General features: G+C 47.2%; 1 long non-coding RNA gene across 1 annotated transcript in view; it reads right to left on the reverse strand.

The window, feature by feature from the left end:
* Nucleotides 1–21,188, reverse strand: part of LOC125940493 (uncharacterized) — a 77,736-nt gene extending 56,548 nt beyond the window's left edge. The window contains exon 1 of the long non-coding RNA XR_007463693.1: nt 21,032–21,188. This is a non-coding gene — a long non-coding RNA (uncharacterized LOC125940493). The remainder of the gene's footprint in view (nt 1–21,031) is intronic.
* Between the last annotated feature and the right edge of the window lie 867 nt (nt 21,189–22,055).

Genomic DNA, 22,055 nt, shown 5'->3' on the forward strand with positions numbered 1-22,055 from the left:
GCGAAACTGCGAGACATTAGTTTAAAAGCGCGACTGTGCACTACTAAATCATTTAGCAAACTCGGTAATTTAGCAAGTCATTTAGCAGAATAAAAGTTCCCAGTACTCTATTTCCACAGATTATAGCTAGCAATTTCAGAGCATTACTGGTGTGCGAAATGCACCAATATATGACTCCCCCTTGTCACAGTGACGTGTGTGGTTGCATTTTCATCGCATAATTTTTCTTATATAACTGTATTAAACCACCTATCAAAACGCATAGCCATACCTGCAATGCGCGACAATATGTGTCAAGCTTGTCTGTGAGAAGCAATTCCCAAGGTTCCCTTACCATTGCCGTCGTCATGCAGTCGGACAGGGCACCTAAGCCACTGTTTGTTAATCACCACTGCAGTAACTCTTGTGTCAAGGACCATGTCAACTACCTCCTCTGACATTTCGCACGTAGCCACTATCGGCGTCTTGAGGTCTCTGGCTTGGGACGTGACCAGAATGTTGACCACGGCTTAATCCCTCCTTGAGCTCTCCACTTGAAGTGTCCAGGTACCAGGCTTAAAAAGTAGATAAATCAATGAATTAATCAATCAATCAAGTTAGCGGTGGCGATGCGCGCCACTGTGCAAGCCGCAAAATCTATGGTCAACGAGAAACCCTATATCCAGCAACAGAGAGTAGAAGTTGACTTGGTGGGTCCACCATGGGTTATGTCAGCGTCTTCAGACTACCGTCATCCAAGACGACGCCGCTGTCGCAGCGATGCAGCCATAGATGAAGATACGTAGCATCTGCTACATTTAGCACAAGAAACTCAATGCGTGGTAGACTCGCATGCGGGTCGTCTACATGGATTCTACAGAGCCGAATCTTCTTCCTGTTTAAAGAATACCGCGTAACGCTCGAATATTGTGGCGTACGTCGAGCATGTGTACGCTGAAGCAAAAAGAGCCACATGACGCCACCCCATAGAGGCCCTTTTGTCAGCGGTGTGCAACTATTCATCACGACAGGAATCTGTTTCCTGCTATGTGGGCGATGTGGCGGAGATCATGCCACAACGAGTCCCTTAGCCAAACATCGTACACAGCAGTGACACAAACAACCGGCCGAGGACTTCCTACCACTCGTAGCCACGGCAACTGTGTCCTGAAAATGAGATGGCAAGCATGCTCCTACTACACATGGTCCAACCAAATGAAAAATACTTGAAGCTTACTATTGTGACAAAGATAGGGCTACAGAACACGAGTTCCGGGACGATTATTCTGAGTAAGCAAGTGCCGAGTTTTTCGGAGTTGTGAGCCAAAAAAATTGCGGCTATTGCGTTTACCGGCACCTCGCAACGCACAAGGTCGAAAACACCAGCGATAACTTCAAAAGACACGTCATCTGTCATGTCAGAGGGCGAAAGCATGACTACAAACTCGGTGAAACACAAGTGTTCTCCTACTGCCTTAATGAGTGGGAAATTATCGCACGAGTAATTAAACCTAGATCCAGGCACGCAACGCGAGGAGCCGCAGTGCCTGTACAGGACAGAGTGGAAACTCGAGAATGGCGGCTCGAGAGAGGCAGTGAGAAAAGCTTACACGCGACATTGATGATCGCCCACTAGGCAACTTCAACACAATCAGCCAACACGATACACTTAAGGGTTCGCCACTGAAAAAGAACGGGAAGAAACATTATGACGCTCCAAAAGTAAACCAGGACCCGTATTTTCACCACTGCCGAAACAGGAAGGCAGCACAGTAGTGTCCCATCATAACCTACAAGCCGTATTCTGACAGCTATGATGAACTGGTGACTGATGAAAACAGCAACACCTGATAATAGCCGCAAAGTTTGAGCCAGTTTGCAGCGTTGATCGAAGCCGGGCAGTGTAATCTGGAGCAATGATTCTGCAATGGGTTGGACTGCCAAAAAGCCGCGCGTTGATTCCTCCCGACGCAGATTCTGTGTATTTGTGTGTTTTATCAAAAATAAAGGCAGGCCATTAGACAAAATAATAAAAGAGCTTGGTGGCGCCACCCACCACCCCGTTTCAAAGGGGACGCTCATAGCATACACCAATTCACCCATCCGAGCGCGCCGGGGAGGGAGAGGGGGAGCGGAGCGCCTTTGAAAAAAAAAATAATGGGTTTTTACGTGCCAAAACCAGTTCTGATTATGAGGCACGCCGTAGTGGGGGACTCCGGAACTTTGATTCCGCTCGGTGCGAGCCGCTGCGGTAGCTTGCCCCAGAGCGGCAGCGACGTCGCAGAGTGAATTCTACATTTCGAGCGCGGGAACCGGCAGTGAAACGGCAGCGACCGGAGGCTAATCCGGAGGTACAAAACAGCGAAGCGCAAGCCAGATGTAACCGCCGGAAGACCGCTGCCAACGAGGATCATCCGCGAGAAGCGCAAGCGAAGCAGCAGCGGCGGGAGGCTAATCCGGAGCTACGCTGAAAGAAACGCCAATCAAGCGTACTTGGAGAAAAGGAAGCCCTGATTTGTCCCAGACAGAGGCATAACAAAGACGCAAGCGCCGAGAGGTCCCTTTGACCGACGGTGCAAGAGATTTCCTCGACCGGAAGTTAGGGAATGTTAAGCAGTAAAAGTCAAAACATATCCCATAATCACATGAAAACCACTTGAAAACAAAAAACAATCACAGAAACGCACACAATTGCAGAAACCCACAGATAATCACAGTAAATCACACAATATCATAGAGAAACACCAGAGAACCACAGCTCTGCTGTTTCACAAGATTTCGCATTGGGTGGAACTAAGCTTATTTTTACAGCGAAGCTGTTAAGGGACAACTTTCGATCGTCGCGTCCAGCAATAGAAAAAAAACTCATTGGCCGTATGCTGCATCTGCGAGTGAAAGCGCGCGAGGGTGAGGGACGCGTGCTTCCACGGGGAGCGAACGCACGGCGGAGAGCAAAGGCGACTTATGTGCGAGTGAAATCGCGCGAGGGCGAGGGACGCGCGCTTTCACGTGGAGCGAACGCAAGGCGGAGAGCAAACGCGACTTATGTGCGTGTGAAATCGCGCGAGGGCGAGGGACGCGCGCTTTCATGTGGAGCGAACGCACGGCGGAGAGCAAACGCGACTTATGTGCGAGTGAAATCGCGCGAGGGCGAGGGACGCGCGCTTTCAGGAGGAGCGAACGCATGGCGGAGAGATAACGCGACTTATGTGCGAGTGGAATCGCGCGAGGGCGAGGGACGCGCGCTTTCACGCGGAGCGAACGCACACGGAGAGATAACGCGACTTATGTGCGAGTGAAATCGCGCGAGGCCGAGAGACGCGCGCTTTCACGGGGAGCGAACGCACGGCGGAGAGCAAACGCGACTTATGTGCGAGTGAAATTGCGCGAGGGTGAGGGACGCGCGCTTTCACGGGGAGCGAACACACGGCGGAGAGCGAACACGACTTCCCAGTGTAAGGGGGGACGCCCGTGTGCTTGCGATGTAGTGCACGTTAAAGAACCCCAGGTGGTCAAAATTACTCCGGAGACCCTCCACTACGGCGTGCCTCATAATCAGAACTGGTTTTGGCACGTAAAACCCCAGGAAGAAGAAGTGGAAGGGGGGAGGGCATCGTCGCACCTTAGACTTTGCGTGTGCGTGCCAGCTGTCCCTCTGCGGTGCATGCGTGCAGCCCTGCCTGCCTCTGCCGCCAGCTCTTTCTGGGCTCTCACCCGCATCTCCCCTAACAGTGTCGACAACGGCGTTCAGCCGTTGGTCACGTAGCCAGCGTTTTGACAGCGGTTGTGTGCGGTCACACAAACAACGCGCAAGAGAGTTATCGACGGCAGCGGCGTTTTGCCCGCGTTCGCACCAAACGCCCGTGGCCTTGATGACGTGTTTATGAAGAACGTGCTAACCTTTGCCGTACGCCCTATGGCGGTGTACCGTGGCGACCATAAGGCCATGGTCCCTGCGGTCACTAAATAAATGAAAACCACCGGATTCTTTAATAGTTCAAATAACCAATTACACCATCACATCGTTATAGTCATAATAGGAAATACATACCATTGCCACCATAGTAAAGCTTCGCTGGTCTTCCATCTCCACCCTAGTGGAAGGGCTGACCGTTTTTTTTTTTTTTTTTTTTTTTTTACATTCTTGGTGAAGCTGTTCCGGACATCGCGAATCTGTCCGTTTTGGAATTAAATGAAGCATTATTTTTTCGGGAGGGAAGGGTCGTACTGTTTCTAAAAGAAGAAACGAAGAAATGGATACGACAGCCCAAAGTTAATTAACACCGATTATAACATAGCAGCGGCCTCTTGCTCACTCTGCGAAACCCGCCATTCTTATCCGATCTGGTGTCACCGCTGGAACCGCGCGTAGTTCTCCGCCTTCGACACTCACCCTCCGCCTTCGACACTCACCCAAACTGGACATGCCTTTGCATGCATCAAAAGGAAATGAGTGTTTGGAGTGTTTGTACACCTGTATGAGGACAAGGTATTCAACATAGTGAAGTGCCTTTATGTTAAGGCTGTTTTCCCAGCTGCGGATTACGGAACAATAAACAATCCGCACACAGCTAATTTACGAAAGCCTAAGAAGTCATCTATTCGTAAAGATTGGGGCAACGCTATACTTCCCTGTTGAGAGAGTAGTCAGGGGTGTTCTAACGCACCTGTGACGTTCGACCAGTCTTCAGACCTTCTTATCAGAAAAATGGCAAACTGCCAAAATGTACGATGTTTCCCTTGCTAGGACGGCAGTCCGTTAAAATAACATCATAAGCCAATAACATTTGAATATTTGTATCTAACCCACCAAGTGTCCTGGTTTCCTTAAAGTCTGACAATCTGGAGCAATATTAAACGTGACAAATAGCAAAGTGCTACCGTTTAGGCACCTCACAGAGCTGGCTCATTTCGGTCCCGGTCGTCTCGGGAGGTATACCGGAAGTGCTGCCCAAGAAACAAGAGTGTCACTCGATGCTCGTGACACTAAGACAAAACATCTATGGACGTCGCGTATGAGTGAGTTCGCCATATCTATGTTTTCTAACTGAAGTGAAATTTGGCACATCTACCTGGATGATAGAGTCTGGCGGCAGTGCTCTAGACGAATGCGGAGGTTTCGAATCCCCCCGCCCCCCTGGCGTATTATACGGCGAAATTCTCCCTAATAATTTCTTGTCGTTGTACTCGTACTTGTCACGGACATTTCTTTTGTCAGTATTATAAAAGACCACTTAGTAGTCTTACTTGCTCTTTTATATATCTCTATGATGTACATAATAAATGGGCACCTGCTTCGTCCTAGTTTCTCGGTCTTGACTTCAGCTCTTCGAGTACTCGGGTTGAAACTTTTATGAAGTCTCCACGTTTTCCGCACTCTCTCCAGAGCTTTGTTGGGAGGAGCTCTTCTTCGTCATCTGCGGCTGGAATTTCCACATGGACGTCACTCTTTTGCGAAGCAGCATTTTGGCGCACTCTCGGATTGGTTCCTTTACGGCAACGTCTTCGGAAACCGTATAACGACTGGCTTGATGCAAACTCGACCAGCAGTGGCGTTGTGTAGAAACTGGGACGACGATCGAAGCCTCACCTGCATGTCAAGACTCATCCTTTTATTCTAGCAAGACGCTGGCGAGGAGGAAATGCACTATCCGCGTATGTGTATATCATATGTCATATTCACCCACTCCGGCGGTTTTCGTTGAACAAAAGAATTTGCCGCGCTTACACTGCCTGTTACCTACGGTTATGCCTAATTTCTCCAAAATGGAGACTAGGTAGGTCTAATTGCACTACGCGTACACTTGAAGACGATCACTTGTAGAGAGATGCTCATTGGATGCGCATTTTGCACAACTGGTGCACCCTCGGCAACTTTGCGAACCGTGCCCGAACCGCTGGCACTTGAAGCATCGGCGCGGATTCGGGATGTATGGCCGGACACGGAGTTTGCAGTATCCAGTTTCTATTGAGTCTGGTAGGTTACTTGTTCCAAAGGTAATGATTATGTGTTTCGTCGGGATTTGCTTGTCATCGCGCCTAATCGTTATTCTTTGTACTTTCACAACATTCTGATCTTGCCACCGCTCGAGTAGCTCGCTCTCACTGAGATCGATTAGGTCATCTTCAGAGATGACACCGCGGACAGTGTTCAATGATCTGTGTGGGCGCACTGATACAGGAATGTCTCCAAAAGCAATGAGTTTTGTAAATTTGGGATACTGGGTCTTGTCACGAACTTCAAGAAGAAGGTCGCCGCTTCCCATTCTAGTTACATTATAGCCTGGGCCGAGTGATTCTGTCAGATTTTGACACAACAAAAGGAGATATTGTGCGAACTGTCTTGGTTTCGTGCTGACTGTGAATTACATGGTACTTCGGGAAGGTTTCTTTCGGCTGCATTAAGAAATTAAAGGTTTCATCGGTGCGCCCCTTCTTGAGGGAGCGATCAGGGAATGAAGGGAAATTGGATTCCATGAAAAGATAGCTATATTCGTCAGGGATGGCCGCCACCCAACATGGAGCCCAACTAGGGGACGACACAGGACAAACGATTCAGTTCTGTGCACGCCAACGGTGCATCCCCGCTATAACCAAATACCTATACCCAAGGCTGGATATAATGCACAAGGTTAACCCTTGCTGCCCATGAAGTCGGAGGTAAAAGGAAAATAAAGAGAGTACAGGAAAGATTCGGGTTGTCACTGATGTCAACTTTTATCCTTTTTTACCATGAGTCATTGTCATTGTTTTGAGCAACCCGTTTTTAGGCCTCTTTACAGCCGTAGTACATCTGCATTTGAACACTTCATACATATTAACAAGACAATTCACTACCATATGTCATGGCGCTCTTTGGCCATAGCTGGCCTTTGCGCCATTAAACACTACACATCATCAAAGCTCAATAACCTGAGTCATGCTCTGTGGGTTTTTGCCACGAGCATATGAAAGGCGTCATCGTCTATGCCTTTCATTATGTGTTTCATTCTGTCAGGTTCCGACATGGACGCATTCACCCGCCTACAGAGGCCGATGATATCCTCAATATAACTTGTGAAGGTCTCACTAATTTGATGAGATCGGCCGCGGAGGCTGTGTTCAGCGCGAAGCTTGGCACCGCTGGCCGCCCGAAAAACGAATCGAGGGTCTCTTTGAACGCTGACCAGGTGGTAAAATCAGCTTCGTGGTTCTTGAACCACAGGTTGGCCACGTCGGCAAGGTAAAAGATGGCGGAAGCCAGCTTTTCCCGGTCATCCCATTTGTTGTGTGCGCTAGCACGTTCATACTCTGCCAGCCAGTCTTACACGTCGTGATCGTCAGTGCCACTGAAGACTCGAGCATGACGCTGACGAAGAACCCCAGAGCACACGACAGGTGTGGCAGCGGGATAAGCTTGCGAGGGGCCGGCGTCCTCGGTCATAGCGAATGCAGATGGTAGCGTACGGCTGCGGAGTTCCAGGACGCTGAAAGGGACGACCGAGCACCTTCACCAAATGCAACAAGAGTATTCGGCAGGTAGACTTGACGAAGCTTGACGGTTGAAACAAGCTGGCTCGTTGAAAACCGACCTGGCGCGTACCACACGATCGCCAACGTCTTCTTCCACACTGGCTGGCGCAGAGCTGTTGCCGATGTGCTCCGGTACAATATATATATATATATATATATATATATATATATATATATATATATATATATATATATATATATATATATATAGGAAAATCAGAAGCACAACTTCGCGGTTATCTTAGGTTTATTATTTTCCCAACAGTTTCGGTCGGTGGACCGACCTTTATCAAGGGATACAGGAAAATAAAGGTCGGTCCACCGACCGAAACTGTTGGGAAAATAATAAACCTAAGATAACCGCGAAGTTGTGCTTCTGATTTTCCTAAATACGCTTGGCCCATTGAAAAATCCAGTTACTACTATATATATATATATATATATATATATATATATATATATATATATACAGAGCTGGTGCCGATGTGCTCCGGTACAGTATATATATATATTTATTGTACCGGAGCACATCGGCACCAGCTCTGTGCCAGCCAGTGTGGAAGAAGACGTTGGCAATCGTGTGGTTCGCGCTAGGTGTAGACGACCGGATTATATATATATATATATATATATATATATATATATATAGAGAGAGAGAGAGAGAGAGAGACATTCAACGGCGGCTCGTTGATACTATATATCCTCACGGGAACAGGAAAATAACACGTATCGGCCAAAGCAAGCGAACAGTATAAAAATAGGCGTACTCGGTCACCGACTCACTACCAAAAATTCGAGAGGCATCGAGTGATACCACCCCGCATAAGGTGTTATCTCTCAACCTGGAAAATCGAATTCCTCGGACGTTTCCCACAAGTGACTCCATTCATCAGTGCACGCACCAACAGTGACCGGGTCTGTCATATACTATGAAGCGTTAACGAAGGAGCTCGCGTCAAGGCAACAACCACCACGGCCATCCGTGGATGCGTAATTACCGTGAAGGTCCTTCTATCTAATCCTTATCCTGACAAACAAGCCGCCATGCAGAGTCCAATCATTGATTAAAGGGACCGACGTCGACTAACACCGTCGGAACAGCTTCGACCTCGGTTTTCCAGGTGGGTTCCAAGTTTTTCAAGAAGGGTGGCGAGCGTGCAACATTGGGAGCAGACCCAGCGGAACTGTGCGTCAATACGGGAGGGACATTTCGACCGAATCAAAGATTGTTATTGGCGGTGCTACGTTCATCAGATTGCCTAGTTCAGTCCCCTAGGGAAGACGACTGAATTAAAAGCAGAGACCTGTGGTGCAGTGAAGATTGTTCTGACGTGTCCTGACGTGAACTCGGACGTTTATTATGCTCCTGATGGAGTGGTCTTCGTAACAGGAGCGAGTGTAAAATGTGGGCAGCTTGCACTAGTGGTGCAAGGCTGGAGTAAACAACGGAGCTGGTGATCGACCTAGCTTCTCCCGGGTTTTACTAGGCTTGGCTAAGTTTTTCTATGAAATGCGAAGTGCTGCTAGCCGCGGTATTCCGACGTGGTATATCGCAGTGTTAACAATCCTTCTTGATGACGGTCTATACCACAGCTAATTACTTGATTGCTAAGACAACTTTCGCCACTTATAAGTCCTAATTTGGGTACCACTATCAAAGTATTAAATGAAGCAGGCGAAAGGAAGCGCCGCGCATGCCCAGTGTGAGCCACGTTGAACGACGCTTTTTTATGTCTTACTGTAGAAAAATACTAACAAAGGCTTTTCTCAAGTAATTAACACAGCAGTGCATATTCCATCATATATATTCTCGAAATCGCATAGTCTTAAATATTGAAAGCATTTTCTGCAGAAACTTAAGCGAATAGCCAAATGCTTCAAAGAAAGCTATTCACTCAATAAGTGAATGGTGCGCTTTATGATCAAGCTGTGACAGTTGGCTTTCTGCATTGAACGAACGCGCCCCACATTGTGGACCCAGTGCACGCGCATTTTCGTCAGTGGCTTTGTTCCACCTTGATGACCGGAAACCTCCGACGGCCAAATCCCAACCACGAAAACAGGCAATAGAGCCAAAGAAAGCTGTTCACTTTGAAAAGAAACTGTCTACTTCCGCAGATGTGGATGTGATAAACTCGTAGCTTTTGATGAATACTAAACTTGTATCTACGACATGTGCCAGTTTATGTGTTTTTATTTCTTTCAGAGTAGTTGCATGCACGTACCTTACCGCACACGTTTAGGAAGTGGCTCCCTTTACCGCCTGGGGAATTATATCATATGAAATCAGTAAGGGGTGAATATCTACATCTGCCAGCGTTCATCATCTGGGAAATCATTCTAAAAAATTAGACCCCTCAATATCGGTTTTAAATGCACACATAAATCATGAACTACTCATATTCTATAACGGAATATCACTCTTGTTGTTCTAAAGCAAACCAAAGATCGCAGACATATCCGAATATGCGTAAAATACAACTGCACTATCTTAATCAGTTACAAGGCCAACATAAATGTTGGCCAAAAATGCTGCACAAAATGGGCGTAACACACGACCCAACGCATCCGCCGTTTCGTCGAGCAAAGGCACGTTCTATAACTGATACTTGATTTGGACTAAGATAAAACTCTTGTAGAGAGATGAAAGTTAATTTCAAGAAAAACAGTGGTTATATTTTAGAAATCTATCGCTACACTTTTCATTTGTGAAGATTTTAGGAGCCCTTCACAATTAAGTTCTTTGTGCGGAATAGAATAAATGAGATATCGCACGACAATTGAAACAGCTTAGCCAATCGCGTGATTTCCACAAAAAACATGTCGCAATCCCGATAACTTCTTGTGTTCAAAGATACTCTAATATAGAAGCTTGCTGATGCGCATTTCGTAAGAATGCGCTTATGTGTTGCTGCAACGTGCTTTTCTTTTAGATGGGGTACCTCAAAACATCGAGAAATCGACCGCTTAAGTCTCTTTGAATGCACTCTCGAAGAAAGAACTCCCACCGCACTGCTTCGACGAACCTGTGTAAGTCATGTTTGTCTTTTTTTCTGAGAGGAAATGTTTTCTTGCAGGATATTTGTGAGGTGACGTCTTGTAATACTGACGCCAATCTATGATTAGTTAGGAAAGTGTTTCAGGGCCCCATTGAGCTAATACATTGCGTAATTAGCTTACCTGCGAAGTTCTGTTCGGCGTCTGACAGATCTTATAATGCATCGAAATGTTTTCTCTTTATAACTTGTTAACCACCGTCGGTCTAATCATCTTAAATCTGCTATGCATTTGCAATATTTGCAATTTATGCAACAACATGAAAAAGAAACAGAAAAAAAACTGAATCTCTGGTCAGACGTGAGTGCACGCCGTCTGGGCCTGTACATAAAAGATCATTCTGCAAAACGCAGTAGAGTTCAAGAACTACCAGAATAACAGTCGTAAGAAGTCGTAGACAGAAACATGGCCAATTTGCTAATCAGCTGCCTTATATCTCAAGGATCAGCGGCGAAGATAATAACGGAGCGAGTTTTTTGCGCCATACATAGTATTCTTTCTTTTTTGAATTGCGATGCTAAACGAGATTTTTTTTTGCACGCACCAATTGCTGAAGTTTATTTGCGTAAGACTCCGCACTCTACAAGGAATCCATTGAACTATGTAAAGCATCAGGACCCCTACATCAGTTCTATATAACCACCTTAAAAGCAATGCGACACAGCCATGTATATTTGATGTAAAGGCACGGTTCATCAACTCACCCTCTGTGTCGTTCTCCGTTCCGACAGTAAGTTGGGGGCCTTGTTGGAAACCCGGCCTTCGGTGGGCATGTCTGATCTTGTTGTCTCCGTAAACGTAAGCCATGACGGAATACCTTCCTTTGCCCGTGAATTGGGTGAAGTACCCACTGTAGGTGCCGCGTCTTGCATAATATCCGGAGCTGCAAAATTAGGAGCAAGAGCTGCTGGAAAATCAAACGAAAATCACAGAGTTACAGGAATAGAAACATCACGGTTATCCGACGTCGTCTGTGGTTGCTTATCTGGCTCGGGTAGAGCTACAGGAAAATTCCGGTTCCTCACCTGTAGGCACTTATATTGCACATTTTATTGTCAGTTTTCTGCTGCGAGCGAAATTATGCAGAAGCTCTAGGCGTATTCATAATGCGAACGCAAGCGTCGCTGCCACCGTAATGTCTTGTAGACGCACGAACCACCGCCTTTCCAGCAACTGAACGTCAACCGAATAGAGCATGACTGCTGGTGGATTATTTTATAAGCGTGTTATACTGAAAGCCTCCAGAGACGTGAGCGACGTGCAGTCCTAATATTATTGCGAGAAGGATATGAGGCACTACTATTTAAGGGTGCGGCAGGCACGGTAGCTTAGCATGGGTGTTGTGGGTAGTGCATGATTTTGCCTAAACTTCGTCCTCCTGGCATTAGTCGGCTTTTTGACTTTGCAACAGAATCATTTCCTATAAAACATTGCTTTATAAACGCAACAATTATCAATGATGAAGCAATATCTAAAAGCTAATTGCATTGCTGTGTGTAGAATGGTATAAATGCTCGGGAATTCCGAGAGAACGAAATGACTTCAAAAGAACGCTTGAAGCTAAGGATTGTGAGAATCGTCGTACCACATGAGGATCGGACGTGTGGCAAACGTCAGGTTAACGAAGATGCGGGAAGCAGTCCTTTCGCGTGCGGCGTATGTTAACCGCAAGCACTATTATCCACGCCATCGAGGCTGTAACTTGACATCCCTCAGAGGTTGCCAGAGTCTCCTTGGGCACCCAACGAGATTCGGAACCAAGGAAATCATGCGGCGAGTGTTCTCGCATTCAAGCACGTTTTATACGTGTAGACGTAGCGGCCACCCGTATCTCCTACTGGAAAGTCGTAAGCCCCTTTTTATCTAATGTATTGTTCTCTTCGAAGGAACCCTTACTGAAAGGAAGATTTGACAGATACCTGTTCTATCCATTATTGCCATGGGAGGACACTGGTGACAATTTATTGCGGAAGCTCTATACGGTAGTTCATGGGCTGTAAAGCAAGTTGACGCAAAAATACACTCCACTTTGTTGCCTTTGAAGTGAAGCCCAGGGAGCGTTCGGTATTCCCCTGTTCGTATGACCATTCTCGCCAGGCAAAGTAACGTTGCTGAATGCCTGGCAGGGTGCTTAAGCTGGCATTAGTGGAACAGACCATAAACGTGAAGCTAAAGCTTTTGAATACTTTAAATGGACGCTAGCAATCTCCGACCAGTTTTTCGCCGGTCTCATCTCGAGCAGCATCGAAGTGCGACCCCTGAATATACGGTAGCAGTGCTCCTTGTTGCGCCAGCATTACAAAACGGCTGGTGGTTTCCAGGGCGCTATTTCGGTCCCGATGCACCTGTTTCTTTTGCTGCGTCACACCAACCATGCCATCTCCATGTAGTGTTAAGTAAGACAATGTCCGAAGTATATGAGTGGACTAGCAAGGCATACAAGCTGGGCCTTGCTATCGCTGCGAACGCCTTCTTTTAATGGCTAAAATGGGATGGATGAATGGTTGTTCTTCCGCTAAGAGTGGTTTAGGGTCGCGTTAATAGAAATAAGGTTAGAAGAGCTGTGGTAGGCTTGCCCCAGTAAAACGAAGCAGGGGAAAATGGAATAAATGTTGATTTCTTTAAAGATGGAGGGTTGATTACACATGTGTAGCTTGCGACCCTCTATGCGTTGCGACATCAGGTGTACCAGAGAGTTGGAAGAATGCCAACACTGTACTGCATGATCTATAACAAAGGAAACTTCAGAGAATAGGAGAATTATACTCACAACAGTTTGTTCGCACTGTTCTATAATATAATCCCGAATGGAATGTTCAGTAAACTCTGGGCAACACCTGACTTTTATCAAGCAAACGAGCAGGCTGGCTTCAAGATGGGCTACTTTAGACTGATTGACATACGTGACATCAATCAAGAAATGCAGAAATCAGCGGAGTACAAGCAACCTCTTTATATTGCTCTCACTGATCTCGAAAACTCACTCAATTCAGTAGCGATACAGGCTGTCGTCGGAGCATTGTGTAATCAAGCATCACAGGAACCACACGTGAATATTCTAACAAATGCCTCGAAAGATTGTAAAGCTAGCTAAGTTTTCTACAAGAGAACTGGACGAAAGCCTGACAAAAAAAAAGAAAGCAGGCAAGGGCACGAAATATATTCAATGTAATTTACTGCGTGCTTATCAGACGTGTTTAAGCTATTAGACTGGCAAGCATAAGGAGAGAGTATTGCCGCGCACGACGGACTATGGCGTCGATGGTTCAGAGCTGACGCCAGAGTAGCGGGCGTCGTTCGGGTGCTCGGGTGCCTAGATGGGCTCGCTCACCTCCGCTGCGCTTGCGGGGGCGCGCGCATCAAGGTACTCTACGCGTCGTCTGTCCACCGGCGGAGGTCTCTCTTCCGCGGCTGCTGTGAATCGCTTCCACGCGTCAACCACGCGCTGCCTCCCGCGATGTCCCGATTAGCGAGTCAGTCGCGCCGTACTTCGGTTCGTTTGGAACGTGCCGAACGAGAGAGATTGTCTGCGCCAGCCAATACATCGCAAAATGGAAGAACGTATATAGAGCTACGCTTAAATCTTGCATTAGGGACTACCGGAATCGTTGGTCAATTTGATTTTTGGATCACCATGATGTACAAGTCGGCATGGAAACACTCAGATGTCCACTGCCTCTTCCGCGCACCTGTTAACCCACCACCGCAAGATGAAAAGGATCATAACGCCTTCCTGTGGTGCTATGCAAGATCCCCTGGGTGTCTTGCTCGCCTGATTGCTATAACCTGAGTTTGCTGGATGGCATTAAGATCTCAAAGATAGTGTGAAACGCGCGAAAAGAGCAGAGAATAAAATTTAGACATAAAGCCACGTATGCCAACACAAGCGCAGCCGGGAGACGCCGCTTCCTCGTGTCAAACACAGAATATTGCGCTATGCAATGTTCTTGCGCCGCCTAATGTTATCACCGCAATATTGCAACATCGCAGTCACTGGAAGCCGCCGCTTGCCACGTCTTTTTTAGGGGAGTGAAAAGACTCTCTCCTCTTTTGGCATAATCTGTCTATCCGCCGTCCATTGCCAATGGCGCGCTCGCGGCGAATTTTTAGCCCCAACCCTTCCCGTTCTTTTTAATACGTTAAAAGGTAGCTGATTATATTAAAGTAGGTGCTTGTTTTAATTTTGCATCCAATAAAGTTTTGATGAAGACCAAAACCTTAGCATACAACAAAAAATTTGAGACTTTTTGTCGGTAGTGGCTACAGTGAACCTAAAGCTTTGAGGGGACTTTGAGGGGACTAATGAGCAGTAGAGTGGACTAATGCTGTGGCCGAACGTGCCTAGCACACAAGGTATGTTGCATAGTAGCAGCCGCCAGTGGCGTTGGTATGACATTCTTGTGTGCCGCCTTTGATATGGAAGGCAGTGGTTGTCACGCTGAATATATTACTTTCATTAGTTTAACAATGCAAATAAATGCACGTAGTATTACAGTCTGCGTCTACATAACAGGATACTGTGTTCCGAGCCGCAGAAAACAAGTATTATTAGATGGCTGAAGTAGTGCCTTGGGGTTTCACCACTCCAATGCTGAGCGTATGTAGCCCAGTGCTCGATTGTAGGCGATAAGTGAGTTGATAGTTCTTTGTAAGTAGGATAGTATAGAAAGATGGGCGGGGCATGACTAATTAGAAGTGCGTTAGCTTGGAGTGAAAATAGCAAGACAACGCCTCGTAATCGAGCGAACGAGCACAGTGAAACATGAAAGCGAATGCGGAGCGCAGAGGGCAATGAAAGACGGCGAGAGCGAAGAGAGCGCCCGGCACCAGCAATTTTCTAGCGTGTAATAGGCACGGACATCTGTCTTGAAATGCCAGACCTGTATAGTCTACCTGGATGACGTCGTCGGCCTCGCATCAAACTTCGACTATCACTTTAAGCGGCACTACTGGAGGTGATCAAGTCATCGGGGCTCATCGTGAATTTGGAAAAGTGTCGCTTTGCCTACGAGTAACTCCTGGTCTTGGGCCGCGTCCTCAACAAGACTGGAGTCGGTTCCGAACCGCAATAGACAGCCGTAAACGAATGTTCCCGCAAAGAGTGAAATGAAGCGAAGGTATAGATGATGTATTTAAGGGGTCGTGTTGTGACATTATAAAACGGAATTAACCGGTTCCTTGCATAGCTCACAAAGGCGAAAAAATGAACCGGGAAGCAGACACATGTCGTTTCCCGGGCTCTCCCGAAACAATTACACAACATGAACGGCAACCATCTTGAATGGGCAGCGCAAGCACGACTACGACCTGGTTTTTCTCCTAGTCGTTCGTACGCTGCCCATTTAAGATGTTGAAGCAGTACCGACTCGCCCAAATGTCGATTCTTCTACAGTGAGCGGAAGATCATCGCCGCGCAATTTCTGCTCAACGCAGGTTCCTCGGACAGAGGCCAGCATTACCGCAGGTTTGGGAACCTATTACGCTTAGTTCGATATGTTAGTTTGGATGGGTTCGATACACTGCTGCCCAGATTCAGGACGACCATCCCAACTCACAGCTGTGATGCGTTGCTTTTCGAAAGTGGCGCGGGCTTAATGGCACCGCCTCCAAGGTAATTACACCTGGTTGCGAAGCTTCCATACAAGCCCATACGTTCAAAACATGGCGGTTCATGGTGCCTATAGCACCATCTGTATGAGGAGGGAACACTGCAGGCGGAAGAAAAAATGATTTGACGTCTTATCTATTAAAAATAGAAGTGACGTCATTTTTACCTCAAGGCGCGAAATTTGTTTTCGGAGGCCTGCCATTAGAGCTGTATATTCAAATGCCCCGCCATTCGACGTGAGGGGCGTTTCCAGCTTTCAGCGCGGAAACCGACGCAGGAAAAGTTCAGCCATACGGGTGTCGACACCGCACCCTTGCGCAGGACATACTTTGTTTCGAGGCCGACAAACGCTTTGGGCGTAGTGTGCTCGGTCTTTCGTCGGACGCCAAGCCCGTCGGCCAGCGCTGTCCCACGAAAACAACCAAAGTGAACAATTATCTGGCGGTCGCAACTGACTACTTTTGACTGAACAGGTTAGGAAACAATGAAACTACACGCGTCAGCAAATTCAGACAAACGTCGACAAGCAAAGCAACACAACATGCGAGGGGGCCGTAATCTAACAGGTGAACTTTACGTGTGCCCCTTTCTGCCCACTTCAAGAGCTGCATAGCATTGCAAGTGACAGCGGCGTCAACGCCCGCCGCTTTCGGTGGGGGCTCTTACGGTGGGTGCAGAAAAATAAGTTGTCGCAGTTTCACCTGAAAGGCGAAGCATCAATTGCGATAGCAAACTTGTAGAGAGCTATACGGAGTAATGATATTAGCTTTATCAGCTGTATAAACTTGGACATGCAGCAGCATCGGCAACACGCAGAACTGTTGTCGACGCCGTCGGCGTTTTGCCCGCGTTCGTTCAAAATGCGTGCGGCGTTGGTGACTGTTGCCGGAGCCTCTGATATAAATAGGCACTGCGTGCCGCAGCTAAACGTCGCCTCCCTTCCCTCCCCCCCCCCCCCCCCCCCCTGCCTCTCGCTCGTCGGAAGAAGGCGCGTTTGCTCTACATACATGGTGATTGTGAAGGAGAACAGAGACGCCTACTTCTGCAGCCCTTAAGCGAGCACGGCGCAGAACGCGCGTTTGTTCTCCGCCGTGCGTTCACTCCCCGTGAAAGACGCGCCCCTCGCGCCCTTTCACTCGCACATACAGCGTTCGGCGCGCGGCCGAATGGCGCTGAGCCGTGCTCCCTCAAGGGCTGCAGAAGATAGCGCCAACCTTTCCCTTTCCCTCAAGAACCACTTATCATCATCATCGCGCGGCCGAACGCTGTATTTGACGTCATACGGAACCTCACGGCGACGGCGACGGCGACGCCGACGGCAGAAATCTGCTTTTGAGTGTCCATATAATTGCTATCGCAATAAAAGGTATTTATTTATAATGATCAAGTAAATTAGGGTTAATCTTTTCTCGCCAGGCGTATATAAAATTGATTAGGAATTTTATTTTCTTTGAATGAATCTAACTGTGTTGCATTAAAAAAAGCGTTTTTTTTTTCTTTCGCAGCGTTTGTTCCCTCCAAACATAGTCGCGCTTCAATCGCGGCTCCAATAAGCTCCCTTGCTGATGTCGGTGACAGGTCATTCTGCATCGCTTTTCGCCCGAAGCTTCCGACCTGTTTGAGCCGCCCTTGCCGCCTCGTCATCGTCGTCCACCGTGGCCAGTGCCTTCTAAACTGCTACAGTGACGTGCCAATAGCTCTCGACTGTGTGCGACGTGCTTACGATGGAGTTTCTATTGTGATGCCATCGAAGTCCAAGAAATACTAAAGACAGGCATAGTCGACGCTTGACGTGTTTACGACAGTGGGGGCTTTATTATCGATAAGCATGGCGGCTGCACGGCCACCATCAACCGTCATGTTGATTCTCTGATTGGTTTTCGAGAGGTCACGTATTTCACTATTTCCGCCGGCAAACCGCAGTTTTGCACAATGCAATTAAGCGTTTTCATCAAAATGACAAAATCTGACGTGGAGCTGCAAGTTTTATCGACTTATACCTTTTTCATATCCTTGACAGCTATATTGTTACTTTAGCGCTTCAAAAAGAAAAGTGGGTGGTAGCGCGCAGAAGCCCGTAAAATATATCTGCAATTGCGCGAACATGTGGTGGCGGTCCAAGGTAGCCGCCAGGTCGGCTTGTTGATTGGCTGAAGCAATATACCGTGAGGAGAGTCACAAGAAGGGCCACCTCGTAAGCGTAAATTTGACGTTGCGTGACGTTGCACTGGGCCGGCATTGCAAAGAATTTCCGCCATAATTTGTTTTGCGACTAGCCGCGCAAATTATGCTATTAGGCGGCCGTATGCAATGGCAGCCGAGAGGCATGCGTATGGACGCATTTTCCCTGTTGTTTGGGGCCGTGAAAATATTTTGCTCATAACGCGTGCTCACAGCAATTGCATCGCTCTCAGGAGGTGTTGGTGTTTGTGTTGTCATTACTCGTTGTCAGTACTGCTGCCTCTGACCTGAAGTACAGCAGCTGTAATTGGAAATACAGATGATACAGCTGGCACCCGCAATACATTGCATTCGCAAACTGCATTAGAACTGAAAACGGAACTAGTTGGTATGCATTCACCTCATGGTTCGTGCAGCGCTCACATAAAATGAGGACAAATAAGAAACGCACAAGACATGCGCAGACTGTCAACTATTCTAATAAAAAAGTATCGTATAAATATGTTTGTTTTCATACATACTGTTTACAAAAGTTATTTACGCTGTTTTCTCCAAGTGCAACACATTTGTTTACTAAGAACACCGTAAAATTGACTGTGTGTTTGTCTGACATGCAGTAGGGGGCACACGTACCCCATTCCTTTTTTTACGCGACACCTTTTTCGACCACACGACTCGCGTCTTGGTAAACGTGTGATGGCCCGAAGCGCTGCCGAAAACGAGGGGCGCGACTCGGCGAACGCGCTCTCAATGGCCCTGTAACCAACGAGTAATTTCTTTGGCCGCCTGCTCCATAACACTTTTTCGCTCTTCTTTCTGTATTTCCTTTTTTTTTTTCTTGTATCTTGTAACTCATAGCTAGGGACAGCGTCGCGAGAATTTACTGTAGCCCTTCAAAAAGCCCGGTCCACCGACCGAATACATTTAGCAAATAAAGTTATGTTTCTCTCTCTGTTTCTCCCCCTCCCCCATACACAAACATACCCAGTGTTTCAGCGAACACTTCCAAAAAATTTTCAAGGTTGGCTGTGGCAGATAGAACAATTATGGTGCATGAGCTGGTCTACACGAAGAGGTGGACATGACTTGCACAAAAACCTTAAATACAGTCTAAACCGGATATATCGGATCTGAAGGAGAGCACACAAAGAAAATTCGGTATACAGGTAATTCAATATATCCAATGGTAGGCCCTGAGGCAAACGGCGCTTATGGATTGGTGCGTACGAGGGCCACTAAGTTAATGCACGTAACGCGAAAAAAAGCGCAGTTTATTTACCCGCAAAGAAATTGCTGGAACACGTTCAACTTGATTGCACAGTTCAAGTTGATTCTTTTCTTTACACTTGCAGCGGCCATGGCGTTCGGAAAATGAATTCACGAATAGGCAGTCATACGACACGACGACGCCACCTAACTTGGAAAGAAGGAAGTTGACGTTCGAGGTAGCACTCCGGCTAGACGAACAGCTGGACGGAGCTCAACTCATTGCACGCACGACACACTGACACTGCTAAACTGACCGCACATTCTCTTCTCCACCTCCAAGTAACAGAATACCTCAGAGTGCACAAAGAAGTGCACTTTGAGGTCTTCGGCGTGGCGCCGTGTTCGCTATATGGAATGTGCTGGTGAACGTCTGTTCTATTTATAGTTTCTGTGCTGCACCGGGAGTTTTTCATTTTGCCCTACATTCTCTCATTGACACTTTTTGTCTAATATTTGAGATGATGAATAACTAAGGCTAATTATGTAATCAGACACAATGCAAAAAATAATCTGAGTGTCTCCGAGAGACGGCAAACAACATTACCTTGGTTCTGTCCAGATACGTGGCTTTTGCATATTTTGAAATCTTGGTGGATGATAGTTTGGACACCTTATCACCGTGCAAGGTGACCATGCAAGGATATCTATATGGTACAAGGATATCGCCGTGCAAGGTGACCATGCAAGGATATGTATATGATGCAAGGATATCGACGTGCAAGGTGACCAAAGGAAGAAACCATATGCGACCCTAATATTCGACTTAGGTGGCTCTTAGTGGCCCTCGCACCTCGGCGTCGCTGTTCTGTGCTTCGGTGAGCGGTAATGAGTGATTTCTAAAACAATCTAATTATTCCAGACACTTAAGTAACTCAACTTGTAACTAAACCTATGCTCTTATATATATGTTATGAAACCCATGAATTTTGTACTGTACATACCTTCCGGTATACCTCCTGGTCGTCTCAGGAGGTATACCGGAAGTGCTGCCCAAGAAACAAGAGTGTCACTCGATGCTCGTGACACTAAGAAAAAACGGCTAATCACGTCGCGTATCTCTCAGTACGCCTAGCCATGTTGTATAACTGAGGGGAAATTTGGCACATCTACGTGGATGATAAAGTCTATAGCGGTAGGGCTCTAGGAGAATGCGTAGGTGTTGAATCACCCCCCCCCCCCCCCCCGGCGTATTATACGGCGAACTTCTCCCAAACGATGTGTTGTCGTCGTACTCGTTATTGTCACGGACATTTCTTTTTTCAGTATAATGAAAGACCACCTAATAGTCTTACTTATTCTTTTACATATCTCTATGACGTAAATAATAAATTAGCACCTGCTTCGTCCAAATTTCCCGGTCTTGAGTTCAGCTCTTCAAGTACTCGGGTCGGAACTTTTATGAAGTCTCCACGTTGTCCGCACTACCTCCGGAACTTTGTTGGGAGGAGCTCTTCTTCGTCATCTGCGGCTGGAATTTCCACATGGACATCACTTTTTGAGAAGCAGCATTTTGGCGCACTCTCGGATTGGTTTCTTTGCGGTCACGTCTTCGGAAACCGTATAACAACTTGCTTGATGCAAACGCGACCAGCAGTGGCGTTGTGTAGAAACTGGGATAACGATCGAAGCAGCACCTGCATGTCAAGACTCATCATTTTATTCTGGCAAGGCGCTGGCGAGTAGAAAATGTGCTATCGACATATGTGTTTATTTTGTGTCATATTCACCCACTCCGGCGGTTCTTGTTGAACAAGATAATTTACCGTGCGTACAACCACGCACCGCCATAGTTAATCTTTAAAAAATGCCTGCGCACCTCATTTGTTGTCGCATCAAAATCAAAGCGAGCCTGCATTGAACTTTCCGCGCGAAGCCCGACACTTCTGTGTACCGTACGATTACGGCTCCGCGTTTTCAGTTTTACCGAAAAAATACGATAAACATTCGCCGCTAAACTTTTTGACAATTCGGATTTATTCGATAAACTCCGATTTCAAGGGACAATATGATCTGGTTCCGTTCTTTATCGAAAGGGCAAGTTCTAAGCGCTCGTTTGTACAACTTCGGGTTTGAGCGATTTAATGTTTACCGCGCGTCGCCAGTATCTCGGTGACCGCACCCATCGCACATTTAATAACGGCATTGTCGCGCGCGAAGCGAGAGACGTCAACAGGTCAACGAATGTAGGCGCACCAAAAGCGCGCGAAGGCGCGCCAGGCGACAGCGGCGCTAGGTCGCCTAGACAACATCGAATATACGGGCCCCGGGCTTCGCCGCCCGCTGCCGCCGCTGCCCCCCTCAAGAGATTTCATTGGAGTGGATTGCAGTATTGGGTGTGTGTGATTGGTCTGCTCGCAGGCGCGCGCGAGAGACAACAGTTTCAAACAGCCACGACAGTGAGGGTCAAGCGTGGAAAGTTCGCTCACGGAAACCTTCGCATGCTCACATG

The sequence above is a fragment of the Dermacentor silvarum genome, chromosome 10 (assembly GCF_013339745.2).
Source record: "Dermacentor silvarum isolate Dsil-2018 chromosome 10, BIME_Dsil_1.4, whole genome shotgun sequence".
Taxonomy (NCBI): Eukaryota; Metazoa; Arthropoda; class Arachnida; order Ixodida; family Ixodidae; genus Dermacentor; species Dermacentor silvarum.